Genomic DNA, 21,355 nt, shown 5'->3' on the forward strand with positions numbered 1-21,355 from the left:
CAAATCACGATATTAAAGACATGGACGGTCCCTGATGGTCATTATGTATTCACCAAGTTGCGTATAGGGGCACTTATATTTGTGTGGGATCAATCTATGCTCCAAAACAGACAAGAAAATCATTCCTCCTTCATCTGGATCGATTACTAACAGAAATAGGTGCTTCACAATAGCTCATAGGTGGTGATTGGAATATAGTGAGAGACCCAATTTTAGATAAAACAGGCTGTCTGGACAAAAACAATGGCAGACAGAGCACTAATGAATGATATAATGGCAGACAACAGATTCATTGATCACTGGTGTCTTTCTCATCCATCTGATATAGAATATTCATTCTCTTCTCCTACTCACGGTACATTATCTAGCCAAGATTACTTTTTGGTTTTGCTAATAATGGTCTAATTGATTCAAGAATCTTTCATTTTAGAGGCAGCATTGTCTGATCATTCCACTGTCTCCTTAGCACTGGAAGTTGGAATACCTAGACCAGGACGCAAACCCTGGTGCATGAACATCCAGAGACATAAATCTCCGGAGGGTAAATCTCAACTAAAAACATACTTTCAAGATTACGTTTCCACAAATCAGGGTTCTGTGGCCTTGGGCAGAATATTGTGGCTAAAGCTAGCATTAGAGGTCAACTAATGCGAGAGGCTGCATTAGCCAATAGACGGAATGTTGCAAGAGAAAAAGAGCTAGAACAGGATATACAGTTTTATATTCGCTTATATACAACAGCACCAACCCTACAAAATCATAAATCATTAGAAAAAGCCAGAATGGCATTAAACAGCCTCTTTACGTCCAAAGCAGAATTTGCTATCTAAAGAATGAAGGGGAGACATTATCAACAAGGAGTAAAGGCAGGCAGATTGCTATCGGCACAGTTACGACAGAGGGAAGCAGATATGGTCGTCCCAGCTCTTAAATTAAATCATCTCAAGGTAGTATACTTACCCGGCCACAAGACATAGTGAATGAATTTGCCTCTTTTTACCAATCTCTCTACACACCAGGGGCACAAATAGATTCAGAAAGGATGACAAATTGTCTCTCTGAGTTGGATCTTCCCCGTCTCTCTGACGAGGGTAGAGCTTTTCCTGTGGGAGAGATCAATAAAGAAGAGATTTCACATGCGATATCCAGCTTACCATATCATAAGGCCCCCGGGGAAGATAGATTTCCAGCTGAATTCTACCTTTGGGCCGGGCATAATAATATTGATTCTCTGCATGCTGCATTCCAAGAGGCGGATCGTGAGAACTCCCTGGGTCCCCTCTCTAACAAAGCAATAATTGCCGTACTCCCTAAACCCGGGAAAGACCCCTTGATTTTTGACAGTTACCGCCCTATTTCTCGTTTGAATTGTGATATTAAAATATTTACTAGTATTTTAGCTTCCCATATCAGAAAAGTATTACCTTCCCCAATACATCCAACTCAAGTAGGGTTTGTTCCAGGACGTTCCTCTAGGAATCATATATGTACTTTGGCCCATACACTATGGTTTGCGAAAAGCCTTTCACAAGATGCAATAGCTTTATCATTAGATGCTGGAAAAACGTTTGGCCGCATTGAGTGGGAATACCTTTTCAAAGTACTGGAACGTTTTGGACTAGGGGAACAGTTTATAGCGAAAGTGCGACTACTATATGATAACCCCTCTGCTCAAGTAAACTGTGGAGGTTTTCTATCTGACCCATTCCCAATATGAAGAGGAACTCGCCAGGGATGCCCTTTATGCCCACTCCTCTTCCTTTTAGCTATGGAACCTCTGGCTGCTACAATTCGCCAATCAGATGAAGTCAAAGGTATACTCCTACCAACGGGTGAGTCCAAACTTTACTTATATGCTGATGGCATACTGCTTACCCTTACCAATCTCTCTCGCTCTCTGCCATCTTTACTTCAAATCATAGATAACTTTTCCTCCTTTTCAGGTTATAAAATAAATTGGGGCAAAAGTACAGCATTACCTATATCTGATGGAACTACGAAAGCAGCTATACATGGTTTTCCTTTCCATTGGCAGCCCTCATGCCTTAAGTATTTGGAGATTCTGGTAAACAAAGGTATGGAGGGTATGGTAACAGATAACCTAAATCCTCTGATCACCCAAATGCAGAGTGACTTTGAAAAATGGAAAATTTTGAATCCCTCCATGTGGGGTAGAGTTCAAGCTGTTAAAATGGTCACTCTCCCATGCTTTTTATATACCCTAGGTATACTTCCTTTTCACATTCCCTTGTCCACATGGCGACTTATAGACTCTAAGATAAAAGCCTTTATATGGGGTTCGGCTAAACCTCGCTTGGCTGTAGCAAAACTAAAAGCTTATCACTCTTATGGAGGAATGAGTCGTCCATCGATTGAACACTACACTCTAGCATTGCAAATCTCTCAATTATCGTATATGCTACCGGGGATTTCTGATGTTCAACAATGGGTTCATATAGAGCGACACCTCTTATCCTCAGTCTCAGGTCTTTGCGCTTTATATGGTACAGGTACTAGCTGCCAGAATCCCAAAAATCCAATTTTATCAGCTATGCACAAATCCTGCCAACGGGCACATTGCTTATTACACTTAAGTCCAAATATTCATGAAAAAGCACCTATATGGGATAACACTGGCGGTAAACAGTCCAGGGGTGGCTGGTGACATTTGAAAGTGGTGGGGCGTAAATACTGCACTGTGGTGAGCGAGCGAGGCTGAACCACCTACGGGGTGTTCGAGAAAATTTGGAAAAAAAGTGTGGGCAAATGATGCATTCTCAAGCAAATTTGAGAAAGAGGTGGCTTAGCGAATACATCTCTGGGAGTAGCCAGACAAGTCTCTTTGCACTTTACTCTACGAAAAAGCACTTTGAAGGCTCGTCAGGGGTAGCAAGCACTATAAAAATGCAATTTACAATACAATACAATATTCCCCAAGTACACAACAGAGCTTCAGGTCTCATGTTTACTATATTGAAAAGATATGTAATGGAGCTTCATTTGTGATATATCATAATGCAAAGGTATACAATATAGCTTCAGCTGTGATGTGTGCTACTGCCCACATACGATGACTGTGATCCATGGTTTTGTACATACAACAAAGCTTCTTCAATTGTAATGGATAACACTGCACAGAAACACAAAAGAGCTGCCTCGCAAATGTTTCTTACTTCAAAGGCACAGAACAAGTAGACATGGGCGTCCGCAGAAATGTTTCCAGGGGGGGGCAAACTTTTTACTTCATCACCGTCCTCCGACATGATTGAGCACAAGTATTAAATACATTTAAAAAAAAATCTATAACCACCTCTCTCTCTCCGTTTTCTGCTCTTCTCCCTTTACCTTCTTTGGAAGTGAGCAGCGCCCATTGTTATGTGAGGTTGCTCTGTTTTTTTGTTGTGAGCCCTGCAGGATGCTCTGCGTTTCATTCATGCAGGGGCAGGGCCCACTTCACACCTCACGCCAGTTCAAGTGTCTGCCTAATGCTGTTATCATGCAGATGCAGCGATTAAGCTAAAAGAAAGAGATAAAGGGAAAGCTAATCACGGCCACAAACCCTGCCCTGCCCAGTCTGCAGCACCTCAGAGGGATGCGGTGTCATGTTGCCATTTCAGCCCATGGCAGCCGGGCCCAGGAGAGGGCTCCCCCCTCACCCCCCCACCCCGCCTTGTGTCTTTCACAGTTCACCAAATCTGCGAAACAAAGGGAGGGGGTTGCCCACCTGTAACTACAATGGCACCATTTCAAAAGCATGATGGACTCGTGGGGGGCCCATTCTAGTTAGACAGCCGCGAGGTCCAGCTGCCCATGCCTAGCGCCGGCCCTGACTGGGCCTGCACCAGCGGTCCAGGGGGGGGCAAGTGCCCCCTTTGCCCCCCCCTGCGGACGCCCATGCAAGTAGATCTTCATCCATGGTGTATCATACTGCATAAAAACACACAAGAGTTTCAGCCAGGAAGTCCCAGACTGCTCCAATTCAAGATAACGTTTCAGCGGTAGTACTCAACTGCCAGGCGTACAACGCCCGTTGGGCTGAGCCTGAAAGGGCTTCAGTCGAGCCACCCTGCACAGACGCATCAAACATACACTCACAAATACCTTTCCTCTCTAGGTATCATACTCCAGAGTCAAGACATACTGAAAGCCCCTCTCGGAGAGTTAACTAAACCCCACCCGCAGCGGGGTAGGAGGAGAAGCAGCAGGACCCGCGCCTTGTCTTCTGCATAAGCATTTACTAGTCATGCACTGAATACCAGCTGCAAGGAAGGAGGTAGGGCGCGCGGAATCTGGACTGAGCTGACGCACGGGGGAACGGCAACAACTGAGGTACGCAGCGTTGCTTGCTCGGCGAGGGGGCGGGTCTAAGAGATCAGGAGGCTGAAATAGCTGAGAATATAGTTTTAAAATGTCTCCGCTTCAGGTGTTTTATAAGTTTACAGTGATTTACAATTTAGTGACGTTACTTTGGGAGTGTGATTGAATGGAAGGGGCTCATTGTGTGTTCTGCTGTGAAGTGGTGCCCTAATACCACACATAGCAGCAGGCTCTGCTTCTTTCGAATGTGGTGAATACCGGGGGCGGTACGCCTGCACTGGTAAGAGATTTTATAGCTTTGATTTCTACCTTTTCAATCACTTTTCTCACCTGTTTCTCGCTGATTAACTGTGCCAAGGGAAATGTCGGAGGAAACGGTTTTCCAAGAAATCTTTCATCCCAATTCGGCCGCTAATTCTTGTTAGTGGCTGTATTATTTATACCGATCATGTCATCAGAGCCACGTCATCTCATTTGTCTCCTCATTATGTCTATTGAGGGAATACCCTTTCGGTAATATTGTAGCAGGAATTACCAGCACTGTTCTAGAATGCATAATTATCGCACTTTTACAAGCTTTCCCCCGGGGAAATGGGGGGGAGTGTTAAAATAAATCTTAAAAAATCCTTATCCTACCTGAGGTCCTGAGGCTGCACGTCCGCGCGTTGGCGCCTACAGTGGTACAGCCCCTCTCAGGCTCTCAGCCAATCCTGGCGCTGCCAGCAGCGCCAGGATTGGCTTAGGGCACGGTTACTGCTCGCCCGCCTGCCCATTAGGAGACCGAGGTTTGAGCCTTTGCTCAACCCTCGGTCTCCTAATGGGCATGCGCCAGCCAGAGCAGACACTAGTGCACATGACTGGGCACGGAGCGAAAATTCGCTCACCTTCCCCAATCATGCGCACTTGTGCTGTTGCCTGTTGCCCCTGCCTAATCCGTCTGACAATCGTGTCAGTCAACATGACGCCGGACCGCCCACCCCCTACATGATTGTCAGTTCTGCCTCTGCTTCTTTCAACTTAAGTAACTGATTCAGTTTACTTAAGTTCAAAGACACCGACGCTGCGGGCGACGCTGCGGGCGGGAGGCTACGCCCCAACGCCCTGATGGACCCACCGCTACTGAAACAGTCTGAATATCGAGTAGGAAATGTCGACTTGCACTAATATCAAGTGCAAATATCGTGATACAGAAATATCGACTGCCAGAATATTGTGGTCAAGAATATCGAGTTTAAGGTAAAAAATATCGTTTTCCAAAATATCGAAGTCATTAATATCGTTTGCAAAAATCTAGTTGTTAAAATATCGTTGTTTTAGTTAGTGTTATGTATTTTAGTGTGTATTTTAAATGAATGTGCTATATTTGTTTGTCTAAGTATTGCATTTTTTAAATATATGTGTTACATTTTTAAAAGTTATTAATTTTATTTTAATTCAATTTTGTGTTTTAGTTCCGTAGCGGGTTGTCGGTTTATAGGCGAATAGGGTAGGAAGTAGATTAATTATAATAAATTGAATATTAATTTTATTTTAATTACATTTTGCATTTTAGTTCCGTAGCGGGTTGTGGGTTTATAGGGGAATATGGTGGGAAGTAATTGCCAGAACTCAACCAGATTCCACAAAAGTGAGATTGTCTGTCAATGTAGTCAGGCATTACACAGGGTCAGAAATGGCATAGTTAGGTTCAAATTCCACTCCTGGAAGAACCCTAAGATGGCCGCCAGAAGGAAAGGGAAAGGTCCCACTTAGCATTCTAGTGGTTCCTGTGATTGAAGGCAGAGATAGAATTTTGACAGCAGTGGCATTAGAATCCTCGCACTTCACCTGAGGATTTTGGAGGTAATGGAAGTTTTTCTGTGAACTAGCGGCATGTTAGCTAGTTAAGGTAGTGCTCGTTGCCTTGGTCCGTCGCATTGTTATTGTTGCGGCGTTTTAGAATTACATATATTGTATTGCTGCATTTAGTGAGCAGGTTATTAAGGAACTGCATACTTAAAAGTTTTGTCTCAGGTGTCACGAGTTTAATGGGAGTCTAATTCTCAACCGCTTTAATGCACATTGGACCATATGTATGAAGCTGTTTTGCGATCGCAAACACTGCGAATAGCAAAAAAATGGTGTTTGCGATCGCAAAACAGAGAATCCCTATGTATAAGAGCCATCCTGAGCGCAAAATTGCTAATCGCAAAATTAGCGAATAACTATTTTGCGAAGCATGGATTCTGCAAATATATTTGCGGACTCGCAATCTGCGACACGCCAATTGCGAAAATCGCAATTAAGGAGTTCTCAAACTGTGAATTTGCAAAATGAAATGCATGAAAAAATCGCAATTTGCGATTTCACGAAATTCGCAATTTTGCTAATCGCAATTACCACCAAGTCTGAGCAGGTGGTAACCAGGTGCAACCTATTTAAAGAGGCCCACAATGCCACAGGCCTTTTCCACAATGGCTGGGCTGTATGTGATAGCCAGGAGGCTGCGAATCAGAGCTGCTGCACAGAGAAGAAGGCACCAGGAAAGGATCTTCAGAGCGCGCATTACCCTGTTCCAGCGGACTGTGGAGGAGATCCATGTGAACTATAGGCTGGATGAAGACAGCATCCTGGCCCTAATAGCGGAGCACACGCAGGATACACACCATCAGCACCTATGTACAGGTCTTGTGCTCACTGCACTTACTGGCATCAGGGAGCTTTCAGGGGGTGATAGCCACAGCAGGAGGGGTCTCTCAGAGTGCACTGTCGCGCTTCTTCCACTAGTTCCTTGATGCAAGGGTACAGAGGCTTCATCACCACATCCAATTCCCCTGCACACAACAGGCACTAGACCAGACCAAGCAGGAGTTCTACCAGATAGCACAATTCTCCCACGTAATTGGCTGCATAGATGGGACCCATGTCGCTATTTCCCCCCTCACAGAATGAGTATGTGTTCAGGAATCGCAAGTCCTACCATTCCCTGAACATAAAGGTAGTGTGCAATGCCAAACGTATCATCACTGACATAGTTGCAAAATACCCAGGCAGCACCCACGACTCATTCATCTTTTGCCACAGTGTTATTCACCGACAACTCACAAATGGGGAGTTTGGTGAAGGCTACCTACTAGGTAAATGCATTGGTCACAAGGACACACCAGTAAAGCACAGCAGTGTCAGGACAGTGTTTAACATGATTCTTCTCACCCTGCAGGTGACAGTGCGTATGCTGTCTGTGACTTCATCCTGACTCCGTACCTGGGTGCGAGTTGTACAGGGGTACGAGTCGTACAGGCCCCCATGCATATGTACGCACCTTACAACAACATCGCGTATGTACGGTGCGTACCCCAACATCGCGTATGTACGCACCTTACAACAACATCGCGTATGTACGCACCTTACAACAACATCGCGCATGTACGGTGCTACGCCAACATCGCGTATGTACGCACCTTACAACAACATCGCGCATGTACGGTGCGTATGCCAACATCGCATATGTACGGTGCGTACGCCAACATCGCGCATGTATGGTGCGTACGCCAACATCGCGTATGTACGCACCTTCCAACCACATCGCGTATGTACGGTGCGTACCCCAACATCGTGCATGTATGGTGCGTACGCCAACATCGCGTATGTACGCACCTTCTAACAACATCGCGTATGTACGGTACGTACCCCAACATCGCGTATGTACGCACCTCACAACAACATTGCGTATGTACGCACTGTACATAGGCAATGTAAAACAGCACAAGGAGGGTCTATTCGACTCGCACAACACCAAAAAACACGTCTACAGTGCACAAAACATGGAAATGACTGACCTGGCCACATCCAAACAGGCAAACAGCGGGGCAAACTCACAACCACTCCTTATAACACACCCACCAAAAATTCAAACTGAGGCAAATGGACCAATAAAAAGGGCCCACACACACAAAACATGAGCCTTTGCAACAGACTCACTGCAGCTAGAGAGCACACACCAACAACTGCACCCATCCACCTTAACATATACACCTTCACACATACCCCCTCTTCACATTCAGACCCACACACCCACAACCATCCACACTCTCAACCCACACCATGCCCACAGACAAGAATCCAAAGTTCACAAGGGAGGAGCTGGAGATCCTTGTCAATGAAGTCATCAGAGTCGAGCCACAGCTGTTTGGAACATTGGTCAGACAAACCAGCATAGCCGAAAAATCACGGCTGTGGCAGAGGATCGTCGATAGGGTGAATGCTGTTGCACCCATCAGAAGGACCAGGACTGAATGCCAAGCCAGGTGGTACGATCTGCGGAGGTCAGTCAAGCGAAAAATGAATGACGACTACGCCCAGAGCAACATCACTGGAGGTGGTGGGCACCGCAGACCAGTACATTTCCATCCCTGGGAGGAGAAGGTGATGGCCCTGCTTCTGCCCGTGGGAGTACATGGACTTCAAGGAGTTCCAGAGCCTGGTGAGTACACAAACAACTTATGTAACATGGGGGTAATGGCATCCACACCCCAACTATACAAAATGCACGCAACTACCCCCAAACACTCACTGGCTAGAACCACAGTCAAAAACAACGCTAATGCCACTAACATGTGTATGCCCCATTGAGAAAGCAAGACCATGCTATGTCCCATGCTACACAAAGCACTAACCCAAGAATGGATGTCCGGTATGCTGGGAGGGTGGGTGTCACAAAACGCATTGTTGAACTCCAAATCAGACACAATTGCCCTCATCCCATATGGCCCAGGTACATACCCATGCACAATGCACAGGGACTGTGAAAGTACTGACAAGGTAGCTGACACTGGGCCCTGGTGTAGGCAGCACAAGGCCCTCCTGTGACCAGTGCAAACACAAACACCAAGACAACAAGGTCAGATATCTAGGACAGGAACTCACACTCACTGTCATGGCAGCATGCTCCATGGGGGGACAGCTACATCACCTGGGAGCCCCAGTGCCAAATCACACTACACCCACCAGCAGGCCCTGTCACACACACCCCTTACACAAGCAGACACCCCCGGGACGGGCAATTGATGTACCCACTGTCACATTGGACATGTAACACAACAAGACCAATACATAGCCGAAGAAGCATCCAAGCCAAAAATCAACAAGTCAAAGACTCAGGAACTCATATCAATCTGTCCCCCGCAACATACCCATCCACAAGTGAACATTGAGGAGAATGCTAGGCACATACAACTACCTGGAGGAACTGTGCCAACTAGAATGTGTATGAAACATGGATGTTGCATGAAACAGCATTAACATTGTCTGTCTCTCACACACAGGGCAATGTGATGAATCTCCCCCCAACAATGGGGGTGAAAAATCACAGTCCCAGGCTCGGGAGGAACCTGATTCCACCGGCAGCAACGCCTCTCAACAGTCCGCGGATGACCCCGATCGACCTGGATCCTCTGCTGTCCAAGCCCCTGCAGCACCTGGTTCAGGAACATCTGTGCCAACCACCACCCCCATTCCTGCCACATCCCAGGAGACACAGAGGAGCCGTGCCCGCAGTGAGCAGTCTGACCAGGAGGGACAAGGTTCGCCGGGCAACCAGGAGGCAGACAACACCACCACTGCCATCCCTCAGGGGTCTCGTAGACCCGATGTGCCCACAACGGCAGGCCAGGCTCATGTGGGCAGGGGTTATGGGAGTGGAGGCAGGCGGAGGCGAGAACCTGACCAGCCAGCTGAAGAGACCGGTATGTCACACATACACAACATCATGGAGGCATGCCGGCGTGACACCAGGGAGATCAGCCAGGTAGTTGGGACATTCACAAAGTTAAAGGGGACCATCACAGAGATGAAGAACCAGCAGGCCGAGCAACACGCCAGTCAACAAGAACACCAAGGACGGATGGAGGCAAGACTGGCTGAGCTCCTGGCGGTGCAAAGGGACATAAGCCATTCACTCTGTCGGATCGCAGACAACATGGGCAACCCTCCCTGTGCCACCAGGTGAAGACCACCACCAGCCACAGGGAGGGAGGAGGAGGAGGATTTGTCCGATGGAGCATCCCAAGCATCGTCAAGGCCTCCATCTGAGGGTCCCCTGAGGAAGGTGGGTCGTCCACGCAAAAGACCGTGAGAGGCAGCGGCCCATCCACATCTCCCAGGTCACCTGGCCTGGCACCTGGCCTTCATGTGCAACAGCATCACCTCATTGACTGACATTCTCTACCACATGGACTTGCTGGTGACAGTCTGACCAATGATGCCAAACACTGTGGTCTGGACTCTGCTGCTTTCAAATGCCAAGGATCCCATCTCCCCCTGGGAACTTTGGATTCTATGGTCCCTGTATTGCACCTTTTTCTTGCACAAATCCACAACATACGTGTGGGGATATGTCAAAGTATGCCTGAGTGTGGAACTAACTCCAGCCATCCATACACTGGGATCTGAGTCCGGTCGAGGACACACATGGGTCACAATGTATCATCAGATACAGACATGGAGCCCAATACTCACCCGTGATGGCCTCAAGCTGCTGAGGGGGGGCTTGCAATACTGCTCGGACAGACCGATTTGGAAGAGTATCATGAAGGCGTAGAGGTCATGGGTCATGTGGAGGTGCCCGGGGAGGGAGTCCCAGGTCTGTTTGGCGAGGTGGGAGAACTATCTCCTGCATGCAGTTGTTCTGTGGATGTGATGAATGGTGGCCAGGGCAAGGTTGTCTGCACGGAGTTGGGCCAACAGGGTGTTGGATGACAGACGTCCAAGGTCGGTTTTGGGTCTGGGGTTGTGGACTGCCTCCTGAGTGTGGGTGAGGAGTCTGAAGGTGATCCTGCATCAGACAGTGAGCCATTGTAGCTATCTCAGGTGGGCGGTGATGTGGCTGGGGCGGGGGATGTTGAAGATGAGGTGTGCGGATGCACCCTGGATGTGCACAAGTTCTCCTGCAGTTTTGCTGTTGTTCCTCCGTAGAGGGCGTTGCTGTAGTTGACCCGGCTGGTGTCATGGACCTGGGGGACGGTCTGTGTTGCCTTGGAGTGGATCTATCTGTGAATCATTTGCAGCATGCGGAGGGTGTTGCAGCATGAAGTACAGATGGTGTTGAGTTGCATGGTAATTGTGAGCGATGAGTCCATGATGAACACCAGCTTGCGTGCGTGGCCACTGGGTGCTGGTGCGGTGCCCAGGCCGGTGGGACACAAGGAGTTGACACAGCCGTAAGGGGACAATCCTCAGATGATGACCTTAGTCTTGTCCAAGTCCAGCCTCAGGTGGCTGATGTTCAGTCATTCGCCAACGGATCTCATGCCTTCTTGAAGGTTGGATCTGACAATGGCTGGGTCTTTGGTGAGGGTGAGGAGCAGCTTGGTGTCAATGGCATACAAGATGATGATGAGGACATGTGCGCATGTGATGGTGGAGAGGGGGGTCATGGAGACATTGAAGATCGTCACGCTGAGAGATGAGCCCTGGGGCATGGGCCAGATGACCCCAGTGTACCACATGCTGAAGGGTGGAGGCCAACTCCCTGGGCCTTGCTGGTGAGCTACTTGGTGATTTAATCCTGGGCCCTCCTCTGGATACCAGTGTTGGAGATGTGTGAGCTGACAGTGTGGTAGCACATGGTGTAGAATGCCGTTGAGAGGTCAAGGGGGGTGGTCTCACCATTGTTGAGCAGGGCAAATTTGTCGTAGGTGGTGGCAATTATGACGGTTGCAATGGTGTGATTACTGTGGAAGATGGTCTGGTGCCGGTTGCCTGGAGCAGTTTGCATGGAGGAAGTTTGTCAGTTGCTCGTTGAGTGTCTTCCTGATGACATTTGCTAGGTAGGGAAGCAGGGTGATGTTCCAGGAGATCCTGCGGTACTGCCGTCCGTTGTTTAAGAAGGGCCTGGGTCTCTGCAGGCCTCCAGCTCCCATGGAATGTGGCAAACTCAAAGGAGACATTCATGACGTGCTGGACGTGGGCTTCAAGGATGGGGAATTATGTGGTTGAGATGTTGTGTGGGAAGGGGCCTGATGGAGAGCCAGAGTGGATGGTGCACATGAGCCAGGTGGTTTATTTGCTGTTGACGGGAGTCCAGAAACTGAGGGGTGTTTGTCCCGCGGATAATAGTGCTGTCTGCCTCTGTGTGCTAAGGCTGTCATGTATGTCCATGAGCTTGCAGTGGTAGAAAGTTGCAAGGGATTTGATCTGCCTTGCAAGGGTGGGGTGTCTTTTGGATGGAGAGCTGCTGTCAGTTCACTCACAATGCTGATGAGCTCCTTGATGTCGTGTGTTTTGGTGCCTCGGCCCTATCTGAAGGATCTCCACTTGTCCTTGCTGATGATATGGTGATGGCTGTGTGTGGCGTTTTCCAGGGCTGTAAGGTAACTGATGGTTCTTTGTGTTGCAAGGTTTGCACAAGAGTCCGGCTAGATCTGTATGAGTCCAGTAGGTCTGCCTTGTCCCAGGTGGCTTAACTGTTGTTGTGCTTCACAGGAAAGTCCGAAAATGTGGCAAGATTGTTGGATCAGTTGCTGATCCAGTGTGTGAGGTTGCAGGGTGTGGCGGGGGTGTTAGTTCAAGTGTCCCACACAGCTTGTCTGTGGTGACTTACATCAAGCATCTTTGGGGGATCGTTAGCGGGGTGTAGGGCAGTGTGTTGCTTGTCGGAGACGTGGATGCAAATGTTGATGGACCAATGATGGATGGTGGTGTGGTTCTCCTCCAGCAAGAAGTTACTGGCCCCCAGCCACATGAAGCCTGTGGAGGTGAGGACGTGCATGCAGATGTACGTGTTGATGGCTTTGCAGAATTGAGGATGTAGGCCTGGAGATCTGTAGATGAGTGTTACTCTGAGGGTTGCCAGGGGGTTGGCGCAAAACCGGATTTGTGACTCTGAGGGTGTACTTGTGAATAAATTGCAATTCATCCTCCGGGATTGTTGGTGCCGTCCATGCGGGTGATCTTGTATCCGTCAGAGATGGCAATGAAGAAGTTGTGTGCTGAGGATGCTTTTATCCAGGTTACTGTCATGAAGGTGATGTGTGGTGCTGTTGTGTTGAGGAGGTAACAGAGTCCAATGGCGTGCTGCTGGACGGAGCGGGTGTGGAGTAGGAGGCACATGACCTGGTTGTTCTGACAGGGTCTGGTAGGCGGGGCAGCGCTGTGTAGGCAGTTAGAGTTGCACACTCAGCATGCAAAGGTGTTGTGTGTGCGCTTAGGGGTTGCCTGATAGCAGGCGGTTGCTTGTCAGGTGGACAGTGCTTGGAGGGTGGCTGCAGCATGAGCCTGTTGTGTGATGTGGGTCATGCAAGGACCAGAGGGTCGTGCACTGTGCACGTTGCAGGCGCAGACAGTCCTGCCTTTGGTACGGCGTTGGCGCAACATTGGCACAGACAAGCTGCTGGCCGCATTAAGAATGGGTGGAGGGGGGAAGGGAGGAGCATTTTGGAGGCGTGTGGGTTGCAGAATCAGGGCACACGGTGGGGCGGTGCCGCAAGTGAGGCAGCAGCAGGCGGAAGGGGTGAGAAACTAGGCAAAACGTAGCACACAAAGACAAGGAGGTCAGAAAGGCACAGTGCAACAGGAGTATGTAAAGGAAAGAGTGTCAGGTTACTCAAGGGTCACTCTGAGAAAATGTATGAAGAATCACCAAAAATGACGGCCACAGGATCAGGCAACAAAATTCGAAGCTGCGCACAGGAGACACACCGTCAGCAGGCGTTGATGTCCCGTTGTGGGGAGCAACCTGCACAAATACATACACAACCAGGTACTTCATGCACAATACAGATTATTAGCCATGAAGAACTGCATGCATGTTGCCAAAGTACACATACACTCATATGCTCAATCTTTGACAATTATGCCATAGATGACGCATGCAAACTGGCAAGAGATCTGCAGTGACAGAGATGAGGCACTTTGGATTGTGCTGAACATCATTATTACACAAACTCACACAAAGGGAAATGCATCCATACGAGCAGACTCACAGGTCAGTTGACAGAACATGTGGGACATACACTGGACCCCCCCTTCACAACACGGATGTTGTAAATCCCAATGAACTGGCACACAAGTTAAGGGGATGAGCCAAACACATACTGCTGCACATGGAGAGGCTGCAATTCACCATAGAGCCTGTTGTTGTGATGTCCCACACTATGGCCACCCGTAGCATCCGCAATGTTTCAGAGGCAAGGTTTACGCACATTGATGCCTTCATCAGACTCCACACTCCACTACAGATGACTGTCAAGAAGGGTGACTATCATGTAATGGGAGTGATGCTACATGTTATATGCTCCATGGTGAGAAGAAATGTATGCATGGTACCACAACATGCACAGAAGCAGTCCCCACACATTCCCAACCCGTACCACCACCAAAAAGCCTTGCTGCAATCCTGACCCAAACTGACATTTCCACATGTCCGTGCATGGAACGCTGATTCAGCACACGTTGCAATCCTCATGAGGAATAGCAGGAGGACAAGGATGACACGAGCAGACAACATGCGCAAAAACCTGGGAATGACAGACACACAAGAAGTCACCTAAAACATCTCGCCGCACACATGGTCAGTTACGAAACATGAACAATGTTAGACACATGCAAATTTCAAAGAAAGTCTCTCCGCAAAACTGTGTGGCATGACATCATCACTCGAGTGACACATCAGTACACACATCAAAGTCACTTTGCATTCAGTCAGCTGGACACACACATTGCAACACATGCCACTCAATGCTACAAGCTTGCACACTCATACCCAGTGACTCACCATTATGAGAAGAAGTTGCGTATGAGCTGACTCCGGATATCATCCTCCTCCTCCTCATCACTTGCCTCGTGACCAAGCCCTGGATCCTCCACGGGTGGATGTTGCTGCTCATCAGGATCAAGGATGAGTGGCACTGCCTTCTCAACGGCCATGTTGTGCAGCATGCTGCACACAATGAAGATTTTGCAGACCTTCTCCGGTGTATATGGGAGGGACCCGCTTGTCTTGTCAAGGCACCGGAATCGGCTCTTCAGGAGGTCAAACGTCCTCTCAATCACTCGCCTGGTCTGCCCGTGTGCATTGTTGTAACGGTGATCTGCAGCTGTTCTTGGGTTGCGGAGAGGTGTCATTAGCCATGGCATTTTGGGATATCCAGCGTCCCCTACATGGAAACATCATGTAAATAAGTGGGTCAGGAGATGCCGTAAGAGCCAAAGATACCGCAACACACAGGACAAACAGAGTATACCCACCAACAAGACATGCTCGTTCGTTGTGCAGCCACAGCATCATTTGTGGCACCCTGCTATGCCTCATGATGTAGGCATCGTGTACTGATCCTGGAAAACGTGCACAAACATGGGAAATCAGCATGTTAGCAAGACACACCACAAGGGCATTTATTGAGTGGTAATGTTTACGGTTGCGATTGGCTTGCTCCTGTGCCTGTGGTGGTACCAAAGCCACATGTGTCCCATCAATGGACCCAATGACATGGGGCATCCCTCCCAGGTCATAGAAATCACCCTTGACATCTGTCAACTCCTCAGGAGTAGGAAATTTGATGAATTCATCAAGGTGCTCCAACATGGCTGCCAAAACATGACGCAGGACACGGCTGAACATTGTCTGTGACATCCCACCAACATCAGCTATGGTCAATTGAAACGTACCTGTGGCAAAAAAATGTAGGGCTTCCATCACCTTCCTCTTGGGGGTGAGCGCAGTAGGATACCTGTGTCGCGGTAGGAGGTGTGGTGCCAGCTTGTCGATCAAATCCTCAATCAACTGTTGAGTGAATCTATAACGTCGGATGCAGGAACGTTCCCTCATGGCAGCCAAGTCTGGCATTGGTCTTGGGACAGGCGGTGCCCTGCAGGACATTGCTAGGAATAATGAAGATTGAGAGTCTGACAACATCAATGTCAATGAACATAGCACATGCTAAACTGTTACTAAACATCAGGTAACTATGGAGTCTGGTGTGTGCAATACATCCAGGACACATATGCTAGCTTGCTGGCACTCCTACGAAAAGCCAGATACACCTGTTGATTGTCAAGCCTACATGACATGCCCTGAAATGAGCTAGGGGCAAGTCTGAGTGAACAGCCAGAGATATCACCGGAGTGACACACATCCACATAGCTGCATTGGAAGGATATCATCTCATCCAGACAGTTGACTGCAAGGCACATGCACAGGTCACATGGAATGTCAAATGTACATATGAAACACATTGCGATGAAGGGGCACACGTGACAACAAAAAAACACAGCCATTGAGACGAAGCAGACATGTATGCCTGGGAAAATATGATGTTCGATGCACACAGACCCTACAGCCGTGGGAATCCACATGTGGCATGGTGTGCGTAGATGTGTGCCATGCCCATCTCCACACAGACCCATGTTGGATGCACCAACAGCAGATGCAGTTGACGGAACACTAACAGCAAGCTCATGGGAACACATGACACACACCTGACATAGTCACATAGGGGAACGCTGATCGTAACATGTCAGTTGATAGAGTGTCCCTGGCCTCAGGAGACATGAGCGGGTGGTGATGACTGTGCCATTCCACTGCTGCTGTGCATGACACAGTTGGACTATAGACACACATGTGGCAAGTGTCAAGGTGATGTGTGCCACATAGTGCCCCATCACACATGACATGCGTACACAGGTCATCACACATCAATTGTGCAACTAGATGAGATGACCTGTGCAATATCACTGGCTGACACACCTAGGGCCTGCACATGAAAGTATGCAATGACAAGTACTTGATGGACATCCTTGTGCGACTCGTAGCCCTCCATTCCCGGCGTGTGTACGGCTCTTATCACTATTGTAATGGTGCCGTTGGGGTACGTGTGAAATGCACCATACCCCCGCATTCATTGCGTGTATGGTCCCTATCACTGTTCTACTGGTGCCGTACGGGTACGTGTGAAACGCACCGTACCCACGCATTCATTGCGTGTGTACGGTCCGTATCACTGTTCTACTGGTGCCGTTGGGGTACGTGTGAAACGCACCGTACCCCCACATTCATTGCGTGTGTACGGTCCGTATCACTGTTCTACTGGTGCCGTACAGGTATGTGTGAAACGCACCGTACCCACGCATTCATTGCGTGTGTACGGTCCGTATCACTGTTCTACTGGTGCCATACGGGTACGTGTGAAACGCACCGTACCCCCGCATTAATTGCGTGTGTGCGGTCTGTATCACTAATCTACTGGTGCTGTACGGGTACGTGTGAAATGCACCGTACCCACGCATTCATTGCGTGTGTACGGTCCGTATCACTGTTCTACTGGTGCCGTACAGGTACGTGTGAAACGCACTGTACCCCCGCATTCATTGCGTGTGTATGCACCGTATCACTATTCTACTGGTGCCGTAGAGGTACGTGTGAAACGCACCTTACCCACGCATTCATTGCGTGTGTACAGTCCGTATCACTGTTCTACTGGTGCCGTTGGGGTACGTGTGAAACACACTGTACCCCCGCATTCATTGCGTGTGTAAGGCCGGTATCACTGTTCTACTGGTGCCGTACGGGTACATGTGAAACGCACCGTATCCACGCATATATTGCGTGTGTACGGTCCGTATCACTGTTTTACTGGTGCCGTTGGGGTACGTGTGAAATGCACCGTACCCCCGCATTCATTGCGTGTGTATGTTCCGTATCACTATTCTACTGGTGCCGTAGGGGTACGTGTGAAACGCACCGTACCCACGCTTTCATTGCGTGTGTACGGTCCATTTCACTGTTCTACTGGTGCCGTTGGGGTACATGTGAAACGCACCGTACCTTCGCATTCATTGCGTGTGTACGGTCCATATCACTGTTCTACTGGTGCCGTACGGGTACGTGTGAAACGCACCATACCCATGCATTCATTGCGTGTGTACGGTCCGTATCACTGTTCTACTGGTGCCGTTGGGGTACTGTGCAACGCACCGTACCCCCGCTTTCATTGCGTGTGTACGCATCGTATCACTATTCTACTGGTGCCGTAGGGGTACGTGTGAAACGCACCGTACCCCCGCATTCATTGCGTGTGTACGGTCCGTATCACTGTTCTACTGGTGCCGTACGGGTACGTGTGAAACGCACCGTACCCACGCATTCATTGCGTGTGTATGGTCCGTATCACTGTTCTAGTGGTGCCGTTGGGGTATGTGTGAAATGCACCGTACCCCCGCATTCATTGCGTGTGTACGCATCGTATCACTATTCTAGTGGTGCCGTAGGGGTACGTGTGAAACGCACCATACCCACGCATTCATTGCGTGTGTATGGTCCGTATCACTGTTCTACTGGTGCCGTTGGGGTATGTGTGAAACGCACCGTACCCCCGCATTCATTGCGTGTGTACGGTCCGTATCACTGTTCTACTGGTGCCGTATGGGTACGTGTGAAACGCACCGTACCCACTCATTCATTGCGTGTGTACGGTCCGTATCACTGTTCTATTGGTGCCGTTGGGGTACGTGTGAAACGCACCATACCCACGCATTCATTGCGTGTGTATGGTCCGTATCACTGTTCTACTGGTGCCGTAGGGGTTCGTGTGAAACACACCGTACATGTGTGTGGATTTCAAAATTACATAGGGGACACATAGGGGACAAGTATTAGGCCCAAAATGCATGCTGGTTGTCATGGATACAGAGTTTTCATTTGCCATGTGTCCATCAGGTGTCCTGGAACAGTCAGTTGGCCAAATAATACAATGTTGCAAAGTGGTTGTTGACTTGACATGATGCTCAAAATTTGAACGATGCGAATGCGTGTCATTGGTGTATGTTTAAAGGGATTGGAGAAAACGTATGATGCGAATGAGTCTGACCAATCACTAAGTACTCCTCTAAATGAATGCCCCTCAGCAAGACAGATATAAGGCAGCCAGAACCCATGAGAGGGCACTTGCCTGCACAACTTTCGAGTCGACCACACTGCTGCGGTCTCTGCTTCCTCTGGACCATGTCGCGTACTGTGAAGAGGGCCCAGCCATTCACCCTAGAGGAGAATGAGGCGTTGCTGGACTGCCTCCTCCCACAGTACCCCAAGCTGTATGGGAGACCAGGGGAGCAGGTGAGTGCTGACTCCACTACCTTTCCCTATGCACCTGTTGTGTGCCTGTCAATATTGTGTCCAGGTGGGACAGACATGCTATGTGAAACGAAGCGTACACCTGCATTCATTGCGTGTGTACGCATCGTACCCATGGTGTAGCTTAGAATCGTATCACTGTTGTAATGTTGCCATAAGCGGTGTAAAACACTACCTTTGACTGTGCACCAGTTGTGTGACTGTCACTTCTGGCATTGTGTCCAGGTGTGACAGACATGCAATGTTGTTTAGAGTGGGTCCCAGGGGTGGACATGCTTATGTCTCTCATGCAGAGCATGAGGTATTTCCTGTGTGCACTCCTCACTTGCATTGTGCTTACTGTGACATTCACTGCATAGTGCATGACACATTCAGCCTGGCAAATCCTTGGTGGCTTTTTTCATATTGTCCTGAGGTGATTCAGTGGTCCCCCCGGTGTGACAGGTGACTGTACCCACAGATGCGTATGAGTTGAGTGGACCTGTGGTGAGAGTGTCCAAATGATGTGTGCGACCTCATGGACATTGATGTGTGTGAATGTTCCTTGTCATGTGGGTGAGTGTCTATGTGAAGTGTTGCACCACAGCTGCATGGAGGAGGCAACAGCTCTACCCATCTGATGTGACAAGTAAGCCGTGCTGTGTGTCTGACTTGCAGAGCTGTGTAAATAACAAGGGGACCCGATCGGGTTGCTTTGGACCTCGGGTGATTGCTTATTTTTAATGAACAAAGGTCCTTAGCTTAAGGATAAATAAATCAAACATAACAACATAGACTTCAATGAGAGCTATGGACAGTCTTCCAATGTCCAGCCGGACAGAGGAACATTTATTTAGAGCAATGCAAAAAAGATTTAGACAAAGTAATAGACAACAAGAAAGGTGAAACAAGGGCACAGTCCTGTACCGAGCTTTACAAGAGGAAGAGTGAGAGGGAAACGAAATAGCAGTCAAAAACTTCAGGAGCAAGTGGTGGCTTACAGTACAATACAATCTAAGTGTAAGCTCTGACCAGCAGTAACCACAATAAAATTTACACAATGGTTAAATTGTGGTACTGCTAGATAAGTCGACGTTTCGATCCCTAGCTCCTAATGCAATGGGATCATCCTCAGGATTAAATAATAAACATTGCCTGATTTGATTTGGACGCCTTATGATGTGGCTCGTGGTGTGCCAAACAAGGGAATAATGGCACTTGGTGATGTATTGCAACACCTTATATTAGGGTTAGATGATCGTGATCTGGGAGGTAGAGCTCATGTTTGGGTGCCCGGATGGGCAGGCCGTCTGCTAGAATAACGCAGGATAAAAGGCAGAAGGCGATGGCTGCTGGTGTATGATGAGCTCATTAGAGTCTCATCAAGACGAGGGGAGGCGTACGGTCTTACGTTCCTTAGAGCATGATAGCTGGAATCAGAGCTAGCACGACACCTGTGACACCCCACAGGCAAGTGGCACATGTGCAGAGTGAGGGTTGTATCCGCTGTTGTGACTGACAGGCGAGTGATCTGTACCTGGGTGTGTCAGTGGAGTGGGACATGTGACTGCTTGGCACGTGCTGTCCATCAGCCTGCTGTTGCATGTGCTGCACAGTGTGTGCCATGATCAGTGAGTGTGTCGCACCCCTTATGCCACCTGTTGACTTTCAATGCCATGTAGTGCATTGGGGCTTGCACACAGGCCAATTTCTCATTCTCATGTTCAACATATCAAAGATGTTCAAATGTGTGTCTCTGGGACATGGAGTAGGTGTAGTGATGTTGTCTCACTTTGTCATCCTGACAGGTAACTGCCTACGAGAAGATGGTGATCTGGCAGGACATCGTCAGGGCCGTGAGATCGGCGGGGGATCGGAGTCGGCGCTTACCACAGGTCAGAAAACGGTGGCAGGATATCCAGTGCTGGACCCGGAGGATCGCCCGGGTCTAGCTGG

Source organism: Triturus cristatus, chromosome 6, assembly GCF_964204655.1.
Source record: "Triturus cristatus chromosome 6, aTriCri1.1, whole genome shotgun sequence".
In the NCBI taxonomy this organism is placed as follows: Eukaryota; Metazoa; Chordata; class Amphibia; order Caudata; family Salamandridae; genus Triturus; species Triturus cristatus.